Raw genomic sequence first — 19,681 nt, 5'->3', positions numbered from 1 at the left:
GAGATAGGGAAAGTTTGGTGTCACTTGAAAAGGCTTCTGTGGTGTGTAGAAAGTAGGGCTTTTGTGTATTAGTTGGACTGTATTATTAATCACGTTGAGGGCTCTTACAGACTGCTATTGTTCTATGCTAGGTCTGAATCAAACAAAGCAATATTAGCAGTTTTTACATAAATGTGAATGACAAAAGTAATATCAACATACTGCAAAGAACCATCCTATAGCAACAGGGCTAATGACTAGACAATCAGCTAGATCTCGTCCATCCTTTGTCTTGCATGATTTCATGATACCATCTTTTAAAAATTAAGAGGAACTGCAAGACCAAGCACTTTTTATATTATCTCATGAAGCATTCTTCAAAGAATAACTCTCTCCAACCAGTTCTCCCATAGCCAATGTCCAGGAACAAAGATAGACTCAAATTTGAGACTTAATCATTAACCAAAAATCACATAGTGGGAAATTAATGCTTACTTAATATGAGAGGTTTTATACACATCATCTTCATAAGCCCTATTTGTTCATTAATATTCAAGCAGAGGATTATGAGAGAAACAGTATGTCTTTGTTTTCCAGTATGGCACATTCAAGATACAATGATGAGTGCCTTATTAGTGGGTATATTTTTCCAACACTAACAGAAAGCCAAGATTTCTCTTTATGATGACAGAGAGAGTAGGTCACTGATGATTTCCAGACACTGGAGACTGTCAGATGACTGGTTAACAGAAATTATGATTTCATAGCAGCCTCTTCTGCATTCTCAGCATATGCACATATCTTCTTTGTGCTATTTTTATGATTACACATCTCATGGCTTTCCAACCCATCCCCCTTCTAAATCTACCCAGGAAATAACCCTGATCTCATGTAAAAATACCTGGAGCATCTCTCAGGCACTTATAAATGTTATGCAGGTGATTGTAGAAAACAACCCCATAGAAGAAGCCCAAAAACTATAGCTGGAGGAGTCATAATAGTATCCAAGTTCTTCAATTTAATGAGTTATCACTTAGGGCCAACTCATAATACACATACAGAAGGAAATAATTCACTTCTAAACTATTCAATTGGGTTTTACCTTTCCATATACTAGATAATTTTTGTCTAATTGTAGCCATTATATGTATAGTGCTTTATTTTCTGTAAACTCCATATGGAAGGAGCAAACCACAACTGTTCTGTAAGGGAAGGGTTTTAAAGCACTTTTATTATGGGCTCTCTCTTTGAAGCCATCATTCCCCAAGATGGCTCAACCAGTAATCCACTGACACCCTAAAAATAAATCAACCTCTGCAGAAGAGTGTATAGAAACAAAACTCCTTTGTCACAGGATGAGACTGAAGAAATACACAGAATGAGATATCTATAAAATAATATTTTATACATCCAAGAAGAACCATCACTCCTCTGGGACCCTCCACTATGGGTCTGTGCATTGCCCCTCTTAGCCTTTCTTCCTATACTCCTCCTTTCCCTCCCACCCCTGCAGAGACAATAAAACACACTTTGTTTTGAAAAATTAATCATTTTTTTTATTTGGGGTCAAAGTAACTGGGGCTGGGGAAAGAACCTGGGAGAGAGATGAGGAGAAGCTCAGAGCTAGGGCTGGGACTGGTGCCTGGCTCTGGTGATCTTGTGGCCACAGCGGTAGGGGGAGAGGCAGGGGCAGGAAGCATGCTCACTATCAGGGATTGAACTGCCTAGCACATGGTGCAGCTCTGCTCCGGCATTTCCCGCCAGGTGTCTCGATGAAGCTTGAGGTCATCCTGCAGTCTCCGGTCCAGAATCTGCTCCAGGGACCATAGCGCTGCAAGGCACGCCCGCTGGAACTCGTTCATGAGTTTCCTGCGCTGGGAGGTCCCTTGGGGTTGGGAGGCTCCCTCTCGCAGCTGGTCTGGCTGTGGAGAACAGAGAGGTGGCGAGTCATCCCTGGAGACACTGTGCCTGGAGCTTAGCATCTCTGAGGCAAGACTGAAAGGTGTCAGGTTGAGGTGAAGGTGATATGCTTGAAGCAAGGCAATGTGTGGTCTAGCTAAGGCACCCTTTTCTGCAGGGGCTCAGAAGTCCAAGGGGGGAACCTCACTACCCCCACATCCCGGGGGATATGTGAAGGTGCTGGGCAGACCGGGATCCTGCCGGTGGAAGGGGGGCCACAGGGTTGTTGGGTTTCCTCCATGCTGCACACATGCTGGGTGCAGCAGTGAAAGCATCCTGCAGGGAGAAAACCTGTATCCTGTCCCCTTCTCCCCCAGCAGGCAGGAGTGTTGCAGGGAGGTGTGTGTGGCAGATGTTCCTGCGCCTTGTCGTGCTGCCCCGAGAGTGTGGACATATGTGTGTGTGTGTCTCTGTGTGTGCGTTTGTCTCCATGTCCCCAGCCTCCTTCTAGGGGTGGCTTGTGGTGAGAGGGAGTCTCACCCCAGTGTCAGGAGTGTGGCAGGCCTCTCCAGACACCCTGTGGACAATAGCTGAAGGGTTCTCTGATGCACATGGAGTGCCAATCTGGGGCACACAGCCCCAGGAGGCTGCATGCCCTGGATTGGCACTCCATGTGCTCCAAGGTACACAGGTTGCTGCACGATTCCCAAGCCACAAAGGCCAAGTGGAGAGCACTCCACTGCCCCTCACCACCTGTCACCTGTATCCTGTGTGTGTAGGGAAGGTGATAGCACCCACTTGATGTGCCTTCATCCAACCTCGGATGATGCCTGGGACATGTCCAGAGCATGGAGTACTGGCTCCAAGGTCAGAAGAGTTATTGTGCTGGCCTTGTCCAGCTCCGCCTCCTCACAAGCTATGTCCTCCAGAGGGCAATGACAGATGCTTTGAGTCCTGAGTCCACTACCGGATGGGGTGCAGGTCTGAGAAGTAGGAGGAGGTATGAGGTTCTGCTCCAGAGCAGGGGCTACGCTCTTGGGCCCTGGCAAATGCCTGGCGGAGCTCCTTGACTTGCACATATGCACCTACTCTTGGGTGAGGATGTGCCCCTTAGTGGCCAGGCTGTCGGCCATAGACATCGACGTTCTGGCATCTAATGCGGAAATCCTGGAAGTTGGTCTCAACACCCCCAATCTCAGTAAAGTGTAGGATCTCTGCAGCAGACCAGGAAGGCACGCATGTGTTTTCCTTCTTCTTGCAGGCTCCTGAAGCTGGGAGACTGTTCCCTGGGACCAGCAGAATGCTGGGTGGGAGCAGCAGAATCACTCATTGGCTATGTCTACATTGGCCCCTATTCCGTAATAGGGATGCTAATGTAGCACTTTGGAATAGGCAAATCCACGGGGGATTTAAATATCCCCCGTGGGATTTGCATTTTCATGGCTGCCGCTTTTTTCCGTCTTGTAGATAAGCCGGAGAAAAGCGCCAGTCTGGACGCGATCCTCCGGAAAAATAAGCTCTTTTCTGGAGGATCTCTTATTCCTAACTTTCAACCCTAACCCTAACCCTAACCCTAACCCTAGACGGCCACTTTCCTGTGCCTAGTGCGGAGATCGTGGACAAGGTCCATGATGTCCGCACTAGGCCAGGCGGGTGCCCGCCTCTTGCGGTCCCGGGCAAGCTCCCGGGAGCCGCCAGCCTGGTCCCGGGAAGAGGGGGAGGGTTGGGGGGCATCGGATGGCTGGCTCGAGCCGTGCCAGGTGCAGGGTCTGCTGGCTGGGTGCTGGCAGGCTTGCACCTGGCACGGGCACCGTAGCCAGCCCGTGCCCCTTTAAGGGGTCCGTGGCCGGGAGGGGGGCAATAGAGTTCCCTGGTGTTGGCCAGAGTGGCCACCAGGGAAAGCTGGGGAGGGCTAGCCTCCCACTAGTTCGAATTAAGGGGCTACACACCCCTTAATTCGAACTAGCTAGTTCGAACTAGGCTTAATCTTCGTAAAATGAGGTTTACCTAGTTCGAACTAAGCGCTCCGCTAGTTCGAATTAAGTTCGAACTAGCGGAGCGCTAATGTAGCGCCTATGAAAGTTAGTTCGAACTAACGTTTGTTAGTTCGAACTAACTCTGTAGTGTAGACATATCCTTAGACTGTTAATTATTGCAAACATGACTTTTTTTATCTAGATCTATTTTTATCAATGTACAATTGTCGCAATTACCACAAGAGAGCAAAATCTTTGTCAGCTTCTAGCAACAGATTATAATTACTACTACTACTATTACTAACCACTTTAAAAGCCTACTATTTGGGGGAGGAGGAAATATACATGGGAACCATGAAATGGAGGAAAATAAGAAATCTGCTTATATAGATATGAAGCCATGTAACTTTGGATAAAATCCTCATTTATTTTGCTGTACATGGAGTTAGGAGCACTGTAGCAAAGCATAAGTGTTTCAAAAGGAAAAACTGAAGACTGGTACTAAAAAGAACTGGCATAATACCGTAGCCTGGGTTGATCACAGTGCACAGGGGCTGGAATTATGAAGACTCAGACTGATGCAGAATGTTTAGTCAGTCATTTCTGGAGAACGTCAGTTCAGCTAACTCAAACAAAAGTAGATGAGGCAGTTAAAATGGATTTTCAAACTGTCAAAAAAACAAAACAATTTCCCATAATTTAAAGATTAAAAAGCTCCTGGAGCCGTATGGAAAATATTGGAAATAATAACAATAATTTCGTTTACAAAGCATGTGTGTTCATATAATCAACTTTCTTGTCTAAGCCTCTTTCTTGTTTATTACTCTCATAATTCAGAGAACATTATAGTATCCCACTTTTCAGACTGTAGTTTGCTCATTTATTGAGCTGTTTAACAACTTGAACCACAAGTTTGGGAACAAACTCAGGCTAGCCCTGAGATAAATAAGAGTATCAGAGAATTAGAGTATACTTTTAAACAATCCTCTGGAAATGACTTCAGTCAGTCTTTCTGTTGCATAAGAGTTGCAAGTTTTAGCCTCAGGACTTATCTAAAATAATTGTCAATGGCAAATTTATTAGTTAATTCCCTTAACACCACAGAATGCAAATCATCCAGATCAACCAATTTGTATATGTAAATGTTAAGCTTTCCAAGCATTCCCTTTCTTGCTTTTTTGCAATAGTAATGGCTCTTCATTACTTCCTAATTGTACAAGCCTCTTTCCTTTATTCTTCCCTTTAAGGACAGATAAAAAAAAACCCACAAATATTTACAATCTAATGCATAATAAAGCAACGGCGAAGAAGTTTCTGGCCCATTGCCATGTGTATTATTTATATATACACGTGCATGCAATGGGCTGTGTTGGACATACTTGATTAGAGGTGATGCTATCACCCCAGTCTATTCTATATGCATTTGCACACATCCACAGCTTAGAAAAGAGGAGACTAAAGGGGGATATGATAGAGGTCTATAAAAGCATGACTGGTATGGAAAAAGTGAATAAGAAAAAGTTATTTACTTATTCCCATAATATAAGAACTAGGGGTCACCAAATGATGTTAATAGGTAGCAGGTTTTAAAAAAAGGAAATTTGTCTTCACTCAGCATACAGTTAACCAACTCCTTGCCAGAAGATGTGGTGAAGGCTAGAATTTTAACAGGGTTCAAAAAAGAGCTAGACAGTTTCATGGAGGTTAGGTCCATCAATGGCTATCAGACAGGATGGGTAGGAATGGTGTCCCTAGCCTCTGTTTCTCTGCAAATGGGAGACAGGAGAGAAATTACACAAGGATTACCTGTTGTGATCGCTCCCTCTGGAGCATCTGGTATTGGCCACTGTTGACAGGATACTGGGCTAGATGGACCTTTGGTCTGACCCAGTATGGCTGTTCTTATGTTCATACACACACAGAACTCTTCCAATATAATACCCCATTTTCAGTTGCGTAAACCTTTGCAAAAAGTAAATTTGGATTGAAATTTTTCCATCTTGCCTGCCTACCTCAGATTAATTATTATTATTATCATCATCAACATCATCATCATCCTCAAAAAATTCAGCCACAACAGCTCAGTCATTTCCAAGAACAAAGTTAGTGAAAAATGTTGTAAATGTTGTAAATTTTCTTTGAAATACTCCAGCCCCCACATGTTTTAGAGAAGAGAATGGAAAATTGATCACAGTATGGCCTTTGCATCAGGGATGTGCCTTGTGTTATCCCCTAAAAATCCACCCAAATTCTGCCCAAGTTATACATCTTTGAAAATAATCATTCACACTTTCTCAATAGTGACTTGTTAGAGCTTCACAGCTAAAAGCTTCAGAGATGCAACTATCTGGGCATGCTCTGGCTTTTCACCCCTTCTAATGCTGACCATGATACATGCACCATCCCCACAGAGCTATTGAGCATGCTCCAACCCTAGGCTACGTCTACACTGACCCCTTTTCCGGAAGGGGCATGTAAATTTCACCTATCGTAGTAGGGAAATTCGCGGGGGATTTAAATATCCCCCGCGGCATTTAAATAAAAATGTCCGCCGCTTTTTTCCGGCTTTTAAAAAAGCCGGAAAAGAGCGTCTACACTGGCCCCGATCCTCCGGAAAAAGCGCCCTTTTCCGGAGGCTCTTATTCCTACTTCAAAGCGGCGGACATTTTTATTTAAATGCCGCGGGGGATATTTAAATCCCCCGCGGATTTCCCTACTACGATAGGTGAAATTTACATGCCCCTTCCAGAAAAGGGGCCAGTGTAGACGTAGCCCTAGAGTTAAAGTGACCTAGAGAATTCTCCTACAGATTTAACAAGTTGGGCTGGAGCTAAGAACTAGAAACAACAGCATGACACCTGCATCTCCTGTGTTCTTGCTAGTGGTCTGGAAAAAGCGGGAGGAGATTTATCTTCCCTGCACTTGACTCAGATGAGGTTGGATCAGAAGGACTAGAGAAGAGGAAACAAGTAAATTGTGACAAGGAGTCTCGTGATATTGGGAGGATGAAAAGAAACTGACTGGGAGATGGAGGAGGGACACAAACTGGCTGGCAAGTGAACTGGGCCTAGTTGGACAAGAATACTAGGATTGGGGGGCTGATGCAGGTCAGAAAGGCTGGACAAAGAGACAAATTGGGAGACTGGGGGAGGGTCAGCTGGAACCGGAAACTAAAGACATAAATGAACATTAGGAGCCACTTAGCTGGGGGAAGGAAGTAAATCAAATTTGGAGAGAAGATGATATGGAACTGGGATAAGGTGGGCAAGGAGACTGGTGAATGGGTGTTGATGGACAAGTGAAGAAAATCTGAAAAGTAGCTGTAGTACTGGGATAGAACTGCAACAGGATAAGCAAAAGACTGGGGCAAGGAACCGAAAGAACATGTGCAGGATATATTGGTTGGGAGCATATGGAGGAAGACTATGCCTGACAGACAGTGAAGAGGAAAGGGAGAGAGCGCTATCTAACATGGAACCAGGAAGGAGAATTGGTACCGTCTGGGCAAGGAAACTACAGACAAGGAGTTGGTGCAGGAAGGGCACTGGCGCCGGTTCGTCAAGAAGACTGGGTCGGGATGGGAGAGTGGGAATCAAGTGAGAAGGATGGAACAAAAAGCCCAGGTGGGGAAGAGAAAGGACTGATCCAGAGACAGGCTGGAGAAGATAGGACAGAATACATTAAGCTTGGGAGGAAAAAGCCAGAAGAATTTGAGAGCTAATATTATATGACCACATACTGGTTTTCCCCAGTCACACTGGTCTGAACCCCCACCTCATTCAGTGCCTAGGAAGGGCCTGCTCTGGGAATGAATTAGGCATGGGCAGCACATATCACGTGCAGGGGAAGGCATTGCCTTCCCAAATTGCCTGATCAGGCCTCACCCATAGAATCATAGAATCATAGGACTGGAAGGGACCTTGAGAGGTCATCGAGTCCAGCCCCCTGCCCTCAAGGCAGGACCAAGCTCCGTCTACACCATCCCTGACAGATGTCTATCTAACCTGTTCTTAAATATCTCCAGAGAGGGAGATTCCACCACCTCCCTTGGCAATTTATTCCAATATTTGACCACCCTGACAGTTAGGAATTTTTTCCTAATGTCCAATCTAAACCTCCCCTGCTGCACTTTAAGCCCATTACTCCTTGTCCTGTCCTCAGAAACCAAGAGGAACAAATTTTCGCCTTCCTCCTTGTGACACCCTTTTAGATATTTGAAAACCGCTATCATGTCCCCCCTTAATCTTCTTTTTTCCAAACTAAACAAGCCCAGTTCATGAAGCCTGGCTTCATAGGTCATGTTCTCTAAACCTTTAATCATTCTTGTCGCTCTTCTCTGTACCCTTTCCAATTTCTCCACATCTTTCTTGAAATGTGGCGCCCAGAACTGGACACAGTACTCCAGCTGAGGCCTAACTAGTGCAGAGTAGAGCGGCAGAATGACTTCACGAGTTTTGCTTACAACACACCTGTTGATACAACCTAAAATCATATTTGCTTTTTTTGCAACAGCATCACACTGTTGACTCATATTCAACTTGTGGTCCACTGTGACCCCTAGATCCCTTTCTGCCATGCTCCTTCCTAGACAGTCGCTTCCCATCTTGTATGTATGGAACTGATTGTTCCTTCCTAAGTGGAGCACTTTGCATTTCTCTTTATTAAACCTCATCCTGTTTACCTCTGACCATCTCTCCAACTTGCTAAGGTCATTTTGAATTATGTCCCTATCCTCCAAAGAAGTCGCAACCCCACCCAGTTTGGTATCATCTGCAAACTTAATAAGCGTACTCTCTATCCCAATATCTACATCATTGATGAAGATATTGAACAGTACGGGTCCCAAAACAGACCCTTGAGGAACTCCACTTGCTATCCCTTTCCAGCAGGATTTAGAACCGTTAACAACAACTCTCTGACTACGGTTATCCAGCCAATTATGCACCCACCTTATCGTGGCCCTATCCAAGTTATATTTGCCTAGTTTATCAATAAGAATAGTTTATCATGCTCTCCTCTAGTAAGCCCTCTCCTGCCTTCTCCCAAAGGTTTGGACTGGCAGGCTGGGGGCTGCTCTGTACCTCTGGGGCTTCTCTGACAACCTATCAATGGGATTGGACTCAGGCTGGGCTGGAGGCTTTGCTTGGAGGGGTGGCATCATCAGGTGCCAGGAGCAGCTGGATCCACACTGCCCACCTGGCTTTTGGGTGCTCCAGTGCCTGAAGGAGGCAGCATGCTGCCTACCCAGCTCTCAGGAGTTCTGGGACTAGGGGTAGCCATGGCCATGCCTCCTATCTGGCTCTTGGGTGCTCCAGAAACTACTGCTCATGCTGCCCAGCAACCCTGGGCTTTACGGCCAGGAAGCAGGGGCACCCACTCCCCATGGCTATAGGGTAGTATAGTGAAGGAGCCAGTTTCCTGTAGCACCTCTGTCTCGTTCCAGATGCTAGAAGCTTTGTAGCAAATAAGGCAGGGAACGGCCAGAAGAAAGGACATTCTCATGGATAAAACAATTGAATGCTATTCTGGAGAGCTGGATTCTATCCCTGCTTCTGCAGCAGTTAACCAGCGTGATGCTAATCAAGTTATTTAAATGTAAACCAAGTTTTTTGAGGTGGTTACTAATTGTGCGTTCCTCATTTTCTGGATGCCTCAGGTGTGATTTGAAATAGAGCTGAGCATTCACAACTGCACGTGAAATTAGTGGGTTTGAATATAAAGACTGCTACATAATGTAAGTATTCCCTGGAATCTCAAACCCAAAATTAGTGGAGCCTGTTGACCTGAAACTCCCTGTTAATCAGTTCCCATCTGTAAATTAGGGAATATCATCCTCCCTCCGAGATGTGAAAATAAATAAATTAATCCTTTTAAGGAAGTGCTCAATTAATATAGTGATGAGGTCTATAATCTATGAGGAAATCAATAATTCTGTCTTCAGAAAAGGGTTTGAATAGCATGCAGTAAATAAGGGACACAGAGATCAATAAGGATAAAACAAAACATTGAATAATGGCTCAGTAACTGAGTATTGCTCATCCTGACCATTGAGGGAGGAAAAAATAATAAGATCATGTCACTGTGTTATAAAGCAGAGGCACAAGGAATCCAGAGTATGACTGCAAAGGCAGCCTTCATTCCAGCATTTCCTAACTTTTGAGCACTTGACTTTTCAACCTCTATAATGTTTTTAATGAAGCTTTTCTGTTGATACATACACACAAATCTAAAAACTTCATTTCAATTCAACTAATGAAGATTAATTAAGAGCTAAAAAGCATTTCATAAAAGCTTAATGGTGGATGAATTAACTATAATTAATTTGAAAAAGATTTTATTTCAAAGAGTTGTGTTTTTTCACAAATTAAAAGAAAATACAGTGGGAAGTTTTTTGCACCTGTGTGTACTTTTTGTGAAAAGGTTTGTATTGGTTAAAAAACCCATTTTCATAAAAAACATTGATCAAAAAATGGATGCAGCTACAGATAGCTCATTTTTAAGTCTCCTGTCGATGTGTAAATAAAATAGAAAATGTTAATAAACAAATTCACTAAGAAAAAAAAGGTCACGGTCCTAATTAGGAAAAAGTCCTGTTCTAGGAAGGGAGCACAAATACAGCACTAAGAATGATTACTTCTGCCTCCACTATATTCCATAGAATGGCACCTTCCTGAGTTCTATTAAAAAAAAGAGACAAATTCCATTGCCACAGAGCTTAAATGGAAACAGCGGAGGAAGGCTGAGAGGGAGGAAGGAAAGCTTCCCTATACTGTGATTGTTGTGAAATGGCTACACAGCCCTTGTATGCTTCCTTTTCCCTTTGCTACGGAAGCAGAATAAGACCACCTAGTGAAAACACCAAGCCACTTCAACTCTCTGGAGCTGGCGGAAAGTCATTGACAATCAATTGCAATCAAATGTCCCTAGACACTTGTGAGTTAAATAGGAATAGTGGCCAACATGTACAGAATGGAGCTTTCAGCTAGAGTGAGGAATTTTCCCAGACTCCAAGAAAATGAAGGGAAGTGGGCGCATCAATGTCCACCTGTCACCCAACCCTCCCACACAGTCACTTGTTACCAACTTCATCCCTAGTCTCTACCCCCATTTTCTCTCTTTACTCTCCATCTCAGTCAACTCAGCAGGATTTTCTCCCATAAAGTGTACCCCCATAAATCAGCTCCGTGGATTGTGACCACAAAGGTACTGTTAAGATGCTTTGTGACTTCATCTGCTCGTGCTTGTCTATTAAGCTTCAGAACAGACCAGGTCAACGCAGAGTCTACAAAGAGTGAAGGTTCTAACAGAGCCCATTATAAAACAAGAGCAGGATCTAGTCTTAACCATGAAAGACCAAATTCTGCTCTACCTGAACCCCATATGTGCTCCAGTCCAGTTGTATGTCTGCCCAGAGCAGAGCATAAATTATAATTTCTGACCGAATATACAGAACAGTGTGATTGTTGTAGGAGAAGAAAGTTAGGTGCATTTATCATGTACACCAGGACCCTTACAGAGTTTCTCTTGCAGAATTGAGGAATATAAATTATATTAGCTGTATTTCTCATTCTAAGTGAAGAGGGAATATCATACCTAATTGCAAAAAAATTGAATGTAAGGGCTTCCATGGCAATTTTTCTTTATTGGACAGTTTGCAATTTTTGGACGTGGATACATTCCTTTATAAACTCACTTTAATATAGATCCAAAGTCTCATAATGAGCTATTTTGATCCAGTTAATTAGCAGCTTCCATCCTCACCACTTTGATTAAAACAAGTATGATTCTAGGGTTGATAAGAGGCAGTAAGCCAAGGCATTTGACTAGCTTTGAGCTCATTAAAAGTGGGGCCGAAATATGCCTGTAGTAAGAAAAAGTCTTGGTTGTCTTATCAGCACTGTCTCTAGTGCAAAATATACCATAAAAAATCACATTACAGCAAAACTGGCTGTCTCTGCTCAGCATAGTGCCAGGTTTGTAATATGGTGGCTGTTTTGCAGCTCAGCTCAGAGATACATTATTAGAGCTTTGTGCTTGAGCTTGCTCAGCACCTGTGTACAAATGCTTTTCTTCAATCGGTTGCCAGTTTCATTTTCTTGATACATTCAAACATTAAAAACACACAAGAACAAGTTTCATCTCTATTTTCAACCCCTCCCTGTATGTAGAATACATAAGCAAGAGCAATAGGTGATGTGTATCTCAAAGCCTGCTTTGATGTATATATTTCATTTATACTCCATTATTTTGTTTGGTGCATAGGTACTTAACTTTGAAGTTTATCTACTTTTACCATTGGCTCATTTGTGGGAAGTTGTATTAGACTTTGATTGGGGCTTTGATTTATTAGAGTCACTGTTTGATCAATCACTTGCCCCATGAGTGTTTGATCTACTTGGTAGCCTTTCCTATTTTCTTAAAATTCTTTGTTATATAACACACACCCTATTTTGTTTGCTTTGTTGTTAGGGTTTCGAGGGCTTAAAGTCTCATTCCACTCAACTTTTTTTCTAAAAATTGATTTTTTTAAAAATTGTCAGACTTATAAACTGCTGTTCTTTGGAATTTTCCATTAGCATAGCCTGCTCTAGATTTCCTTAGGGCAGAAAGCCATTCCAGTGGCGGCAGGGTATGTAATTTGCTTTCTTCATTGAATTTTCCTCTGGTGATTTGTATTGCTGTGGTGCATATTCTTGCTGGTTTTTTCTTGGTTAACCCCAATATATTCAGCATTCCCACATGGTTCTTTAGAGACATGCTTATTTCAGTATCAAAACAAGATTTCAATTTATTGAAAATAATATACAAGCTTTAAGGGCATTTGTTTCATATATTTTGTCAGTTGTATTTTTCTGTTATTTCATTAACATCTATGTATTTGATTTATAGTGTATTAGCAGTCTGCATCTCTGTCGCTCTTTATGTATCTGGTGCTGAACTCTGTACAATGTAGCAGATCTATGGAAAACATACTAAAATGCTATTACTCATAGTTTCCAACCCTAGAAGTGTTCATCTGCTCTGACCTCCTGTATAAAACAGGCTATAGAATGTCCTCAAAATAATTCCGAGAGCAGATCTTTTAGTCAAAATATCCAATCTTGATTTTTATTTTAAATCATAATGGGGAATCCACCAAGACCCATGGCAAGTTTTTCCAATCCCTAATTAGTCTCACTGTTAAAATTTCACACCCTTTGTGTACCCTCATAATGAAATACATCATAATCATTAATATTAATAATACTTAATAAAAATTATATACATGCCATTTGAAAATTGATTTTATACACCCTATTAAAAACTTGATGGCTCAGGAAATTGGTAATGGGATAGTGTCTTTCTTCTCAAGGTCACCAATTCAAACTCAGTTGAGGCAGATAGCGACTGAAAGTTGCTTGGTGGCAGATGTTAGAGATCCTAGTCCAGTTTCTACAGGATGGGTGCTTTCCTCAGCCCAGATTTCATCACCACAATTGGTGCTAACTGTTGTTTTTGTTGAATTTTCAGCATAGAGGCTAAAAACTGAATGGGATAGTGGACCATCCTCAATAGTCCCTTCAGGCTCAGCTTGCTGGGGCAGGTTGGAGAGAGCTTGGACTGATGTGGTCTATTCCATATCTGTTTGGTAGCTCAGAGAGCACGTCACTTCACAACATTATTTTATATGACACGCAACAGCTGCAAAAGAATGTGCCGAATTTTAACTATATATCGGGTAAGCAGACAGATACCACCTTTCATAAACCTGAAACAACTATTTGCTTTCATTCTATCATGTTTGCCAGTAAATAAACCAGGCCACATATTATGTTACATTACCAGTCAAATAAGCCCTTGTCCTAGAATAAAGCCTCTAGAATGCTGATTGGTATAATGCCCCTGGTCCTAGTACAACATCTTTGAAATATCATGTTCAAATGCACACAAATTTGCCATTGGCTATAGTTCTTGCCTGATTCATATCATCAGTAGGTCAATCTTTTATGCTTTCCCTTAGCTAGCTCTGTAATGCCAAATGAGACCTTTTGTTTTAAAAAAGCAGCCCACTGGGCTAATTTTTTTAATTTATCCAAAAATACATCCTTGAAATTTCTTTTGTTCTTATATTTTGCACACACAAAACCCAATATTGTACGTGCATGATAGGTAGCTGTGCATACATCTATTGTGACAGCACAAATGCTTGTTTGCAAGTGCATATCTGAAAGGTCAACAGGTGTAGGTGATAATGAGTATGAATCATGCGACTTCCAATGTTAGACACTTCCTCCAAAGACACTTCCTCAGTATTCTCTATATGAATCCCAAAGCATCTAGCATAATTAACCTAAACCAATGATGGTTTCTAACTCAAACATCTCCATTCACACAAATCCTGGTAAGAGGTAAAAGTTTCAGAAGTATGTAAGTGACTTAGGAACCTAAGGGTAAAATTTTCAGAAGTAGCTAAAGCCCTGAGACACTGGCTCTCTAAAGGTTAATGAAAATGCAGCTTGAGCACTTTTTATTTTTTTTACACATCACCCAATTGCTAAAGGTGAAATTTGCCTTATGCAAATGATCTGCATAGGGCTTATGCACATTGCAGGTGACTCTGTTAAATTAGGGCACAGACCTGGACAGGTGTGGTTCATACCTGCCTTACTCAAGAGATAATTTGGGAGGTTTCCCTGGAGTAGGGCTACTCAACTTCGAGAGCCCCAGGGGCCACAATGGTATTCACAGCACATGACCAGGGCCACAGCTTAAGTGTGGTTGCATATATATGTAAATATATTCAAATAGCTTATTTCACACCAACAGGTATGAATATAAAGCACTTCCCACAATGCCCCAGAGCTCCTGGCATCTCTTCCCTAGGGCTAGAAAGGCCGACACCCTGTACCCGTCTGTTCCAGCCAGCCCATCCTCTTGCACCTATCAATGCTCACCATGCCTGGGAAACACCTCGCTGTTGTGGAGCATGTTCCCAGTGCAGGCCATGTTCAAAGGATCCCACTCATGGGCTGTATGTTGAACCCCGTGTAAAGCCAAACTGCTATGCAAGCCACATGTGGCCCACATGTGTTGAGTAGCCCTGCCATCTTTTAGGACTATAAAATAGATGACCATAAGCATGCAGCTGGTAGGATATGGCCACTGTCTTCTACAGGTATGAATTTTACCCAAAGGAGATAAAGGCTTCCATCTTCAACATCCTTGTGCTCAAAACCAAGTTTGCGGAGAGATCAGTGTATGATGGGGCAAATAAAATGTTTCAAATACCTTCCAATTCACATGGGGCATCCCCACTGTGTTGCTGTACTGTGGATAAACAATGGCATTGGGCAGAAAATCTAATTTTTCCCCAGCAGGTACTCGGGCATTCAACTAACAGATAGCTCAGTACAGTATTTGGGATTATAATGTAGACTGGGCTGTTTATTCAGAGAGACTCTTCTTGAGTTACAAATACCAAACAGCCCTAGTCATTTCACTATTGATTTAAGGCATCATCAAATCCTAATCTGGACTGAAGATGACTTTTGAGTATGGAAGAATCCTGAATGCCTCATTTAAAGGTCTTTAGCACATGAGATATACCTCACTAAACTCAATTTGCAAAGATGACTGCGTGAAGAACTGACGGAAGGATTTTTCCCTTAATGCCTTCATTCATTTGATGTTACTGATATTATAACCTTGATAATGGCAACTGAAGCCCAATTTGACATAGATCAGTTAGGGTTAGGAATTAATATATAAATGATTTTTCCCATTAAGTATGTAGAAAAGGACATATCAGTATTTCATATTCATAAATTCAGTTGCATGACTCATGCCCTGAATTAAAAACACAAATGAATACTAACTTTTAAACCAGCTATTACAAATGCTTATTAACAATCACCTTTTGAAAGAGATTAGCATCCTGCCTTCTACATAAAAGAAAAAGTATTATTATTATACTTTGTTATAATTAATCAAAAACCCAGTTATAATTCTACTAAACTACTATGAACAGGAAAAAAAACCTAAGGAATCAGTCCAAACATATGTATCCCTATGTGGCATGCTTTCTGAGCATATATTAGCATGGGTTCACCCTGTGGTCATGCAGTGCAGGGGGTCACTTGTCAGCTTGTGCATTGAAAACAGTATAAATTCAAGTTGGGATATGTGCATGTAAGAGAGAAAGGCACAATGAAAGATGAGAGGGGAAAAGTGAAGCATTCCTGAACACATTAAGTTTCTGTCATGCTAAACCAAGTTCATTGTTAGACCCAGGTGTATAATTGAACACATGGACAATAAAGTTAGTTATTGAAAATGTTATGTAATGTTATGGCTTTTGCAATTTAATCAACATTATGCTCAGAATTCCTTTCCAGTGTTCCTAATGTCACCTGTTCCAACTTTGTAAATATTTTCTCTTGCTTAGATGAAGCATTCTAGACTTGGTTTCAATTTCATGGTGGACATTAGGTCAAGGTTTAGAAAAATCAGTTAATATATTTTGGGTTCCATTACTCTTTATATATTTTCCAATCATGAAAACTGAAAAAAAAATCTCTTTATTCTCATGCATAACTAAAGGATGACCAGCGTTTACACACTGTCTTTTCCAAGTGGTTAATCCTGAATGGGAACTAATTTGCAGGCTAATTTGCAAACAAAGGAAATGAACTCCACAGCTCATACCCTTTTTTTAAATAGTCTGAATCCAGACAGAGTATTGGAACATACCTAACCTTTGTGAAAGATTCAGATAGCATTCGAAATGATTTTTGCAGCTTGCTCCTATATCTACTGGAATTATTTTGGACTCATGAATGACTCTCTTTTACTTTGCATATTACTTGACATTTGACTGGAAAGAACAACAAAGATTTATCAATGCTGTGAATCAAATGATGAACACTTCTTTTTAAAAATGCCCAAGTTCATGTTACCAGCATATGTGGTATTTTGCAACTTACTGTGCTAGGGAAAGTAAGCTTCAAAGCAGATAAATAAGAATAAAGTTTTCAGCCCTCATTCTCTGTGTTATTGTTTGCATTGGTGAAAGCTAGGCAGCTCAAAGAAAATCCCATAAATGGCATTTCAAAAGAAAGTTAAGGGGTAAATCATCAGCATGACATGTGAGGATTTTGTCACACGGCCCCAAATAAGGTGAATAGGAGTTGCACAGTTAAATCTTCATATACTAAAAAAAAAAAACCAAGCCTAATTTCTTTGTGTGTGAGAGATTTAATTAGTCACAATATAAACCTCAAAACAAAACTATAAAATTTAAATTCAAAGCTAAGAAAGAAAAATACCTTTTGGCAGCATGAATGTTTTCCTTGGTAGTATATCTAGCTGTATTAAGGGTGCTTAAATCCCATAATAATAGGGTACCCTAGAGAAGCCAAGGACATATAAATAATTCTGTGGTTTCAGGACCTTCTCTCATTAAACTATAGTTGTTGGCAATGCCATCACTAAGGACATGCTTTTGACTCCCCTTTCAGTTTGCCCTAGGAGTCCTTTGTAATATCCTAGAGCTACTACTTCAGCTCCAGTCTTCTCAGATGTTTGGAATAATGTGTACGTCACTCATTTGTCTACATGGCAACCATTAGCAGAGTTAAAAGGAGAACTGTAGACTTTCACTGAAGTAACGAAAATAGAAGAATTACACCAAATCATTATAGGCTCAGACAATCAGACTGAAAAATTTAGATTTCAGGGAAAACCCCTATCCCTTGACAAATTGGAAGCCATAATAGGATGCATGTCCTCTGACTTGGTTACATAGTCTTACAAAAGTTGCTAATACTTGTTTGATTAACAAAAAATTGAACTAGATTTTGGCAGCATAAAACTTTCTATTTTGAAATGATAAATCTTTCAAACTCAATGTCAATACCTTCCAACATTTTAAAAATTAAATGCTATTTATGCAAGAGTTTTATACAGAGAGAGAGTGCACATAAGCACACACTACTACGTACAAGCATAGAATATGTCAAAGGCAAATTGTTTCAGTGAACTTTGATCTATTTAATATGCTCCAGAAATAAATATTAGCTATTTATATCTATATCTATATCTATATGAGACACACAAATCTTTAATTAAAATAAGTTGTCTAACCAGTGAATTCAGCTCTGTAGACTCCTGCTGCAATCTGCAGTTTTAAATCTGGATAATTCTCCACATTTTACTGCATCTGGAAATGAACACAAAGTTGTAATATGAATAATAAAAATTACTTAAATGACCAGTCCCAGAAATATAGCAAGTAGACAGTTTATATAGTGACAGAACTTCAGTGTTCTTACTGTTTCATCAGATCACCAAGTTGGTCTCAGACCTCATTCTTTTTTCTCTTCCATTTAACTATATAGGAAGGCTGATTTTCCACATGACAAGAAAGAGCTATAAAATGGCCCAGTACACAGGGAACTGGAAAGGGATTTGGAAGACCTGAATTCCAAATCTCAGCTGTAACACTGACCTGCTCTGTGATCTTTGAAAAAATTCCTTTTTTGTGCATCAGTTTTCCTTATTAACTTGTAACCTGCTTTGTCTATTTAGATTGCAAGCTCTCTGGAGCAAAGTTGGCACAACGGAACCTCAGCTTTCATGATGAGCTAGAGATGTTTTTGCATTTTAAACAACTAATCATACTAAAATACATTACGAAGCATTGGATCAAAATATTACTTTTGGTTTTAATTCCACACTATCACAACAGGTAGCCTGAAGAGTATTATAGAAAAGTAAGAACGAGATAGAAAACACCTCTCATCACATAGTCCACTGTAGTCTCACTGCATTCTGTCAGTAGCCAGAGGAGGTGACTGAACCCAGAGATAAACGCTTTGGCAAAAAATAGTTTCTACTCTTTGATGTACTCTAGTCATCACATTCAGATTTGATACTGCTAGAAAAGTATATTTTTAGGGATGATTAGTTTCAATCAATCTACTGTAGATTTTCCTTTTATCCCCATGCTTCTATCTTTCCATCTATGTAACTTTTGAGGCTATCTACAGTTCAAAAGGGTAAAAAAGAATGGTTTGGTCAACCTGTGATCTTCTGACTATGACAAGGTATAAAAAAGTACATTGCTCCTGTCTCTCTTGCTTTAGTGCAGTAATTGGGAGCAGGCTTAAAAAGTGTTCCATTATAAATAACAAATAAAAGGGGCTGTGGAAGAAGTATATGATCAAGAAAAAAGATAGGTATTATTTCTTTACTACAGTGTACTTTCTTCCATCTTTTTTTCTCCATTTGAATCACACCTTTAATGATCAACTTGTACGTATGTCACACAAACACACTAAATACATATGTGATATTTCTTTGCTATTGTGTCAATCTCTTAGCATTTATACTTCTGGATTCTTTGTGACGGGATATTTCACACATTCGGTCACATTAACCAGTGGAGCCACTACTTTGTATGGGCTTCTCTAGGGCTGCCACGATCAATCTTCCGAAGTTTGATTTAGCAAGTCTAGTTAAGACTTGCTAAATTGAAGTCAGAGCACACTCCTTCCAGCTGCCAGTATTCCTGCTTCTGCAAGGAGTAAGGGAAGCCCACTGGACTTCAGCTACGTAATTAGTTACGTATCTTGATTCAATATTCCCTATGAGCGTAGACCAGGCCTACTGCATTCTGGATCAGGAAGAGTAAGATGGCTTACAACCATCTCTCCCAGGTCCTATATTTTAATCAAGGAGAATAACCACTATATATATTTCAGGCTTTATTTCTATGTGCCATTAAGGAGTAAATGAAGGACATCCTCCCTCTTTTCCCCCCTCCTGGGCTCAAACCTTCACAAGTGATA

At 41.0% G+C, this 19,681-nt stretch overlaps 1 protein-coding gene across 1 annotated transcript in view; it reads right to left on the bottom strand.

Annotated features, from left to right (window-relative positions):
- The window catches only part of CHL1 (cell adhesion molecule L1 like), a 217,993-nt gene that overhangs the window by 146,260 nt on the left and 52,052 nt on the right, over positions 1 to 19,681 (bottom strand). Inside the window, exon 2 of the mRNA XM_075938657.1 lies at positions 17,976 to 18,051. The gene's annotated coding sequence lies outside the window, so the exon portion shown is untranslated. The remainder of the gene's footprint in view (positions 1 to 17,975; positions 18,052 to 19,681) is intronic.

This window comes from Pelodiscus sinensis, chromosome 11 (genome assembly GCF_049634645.1).
Source record: "Pelodiscus sinensis isolate JC-2024 chromosome 11, ASM4963464v1, whole genome shotgun sequence".
In the NCBI taxonomy this organism is placed as follows: domain Eukaryota; kingdom Metazoa; phylum Chordata; order Testudines; family Trionychidae; genus Pelodiscus; species Pelodiscus sinensis.
The sequence above is the reverse complement of the archived record's forward strand: the minus strand, read 5'-3'. Positions and strand labels throughout refer to the sequence as shown.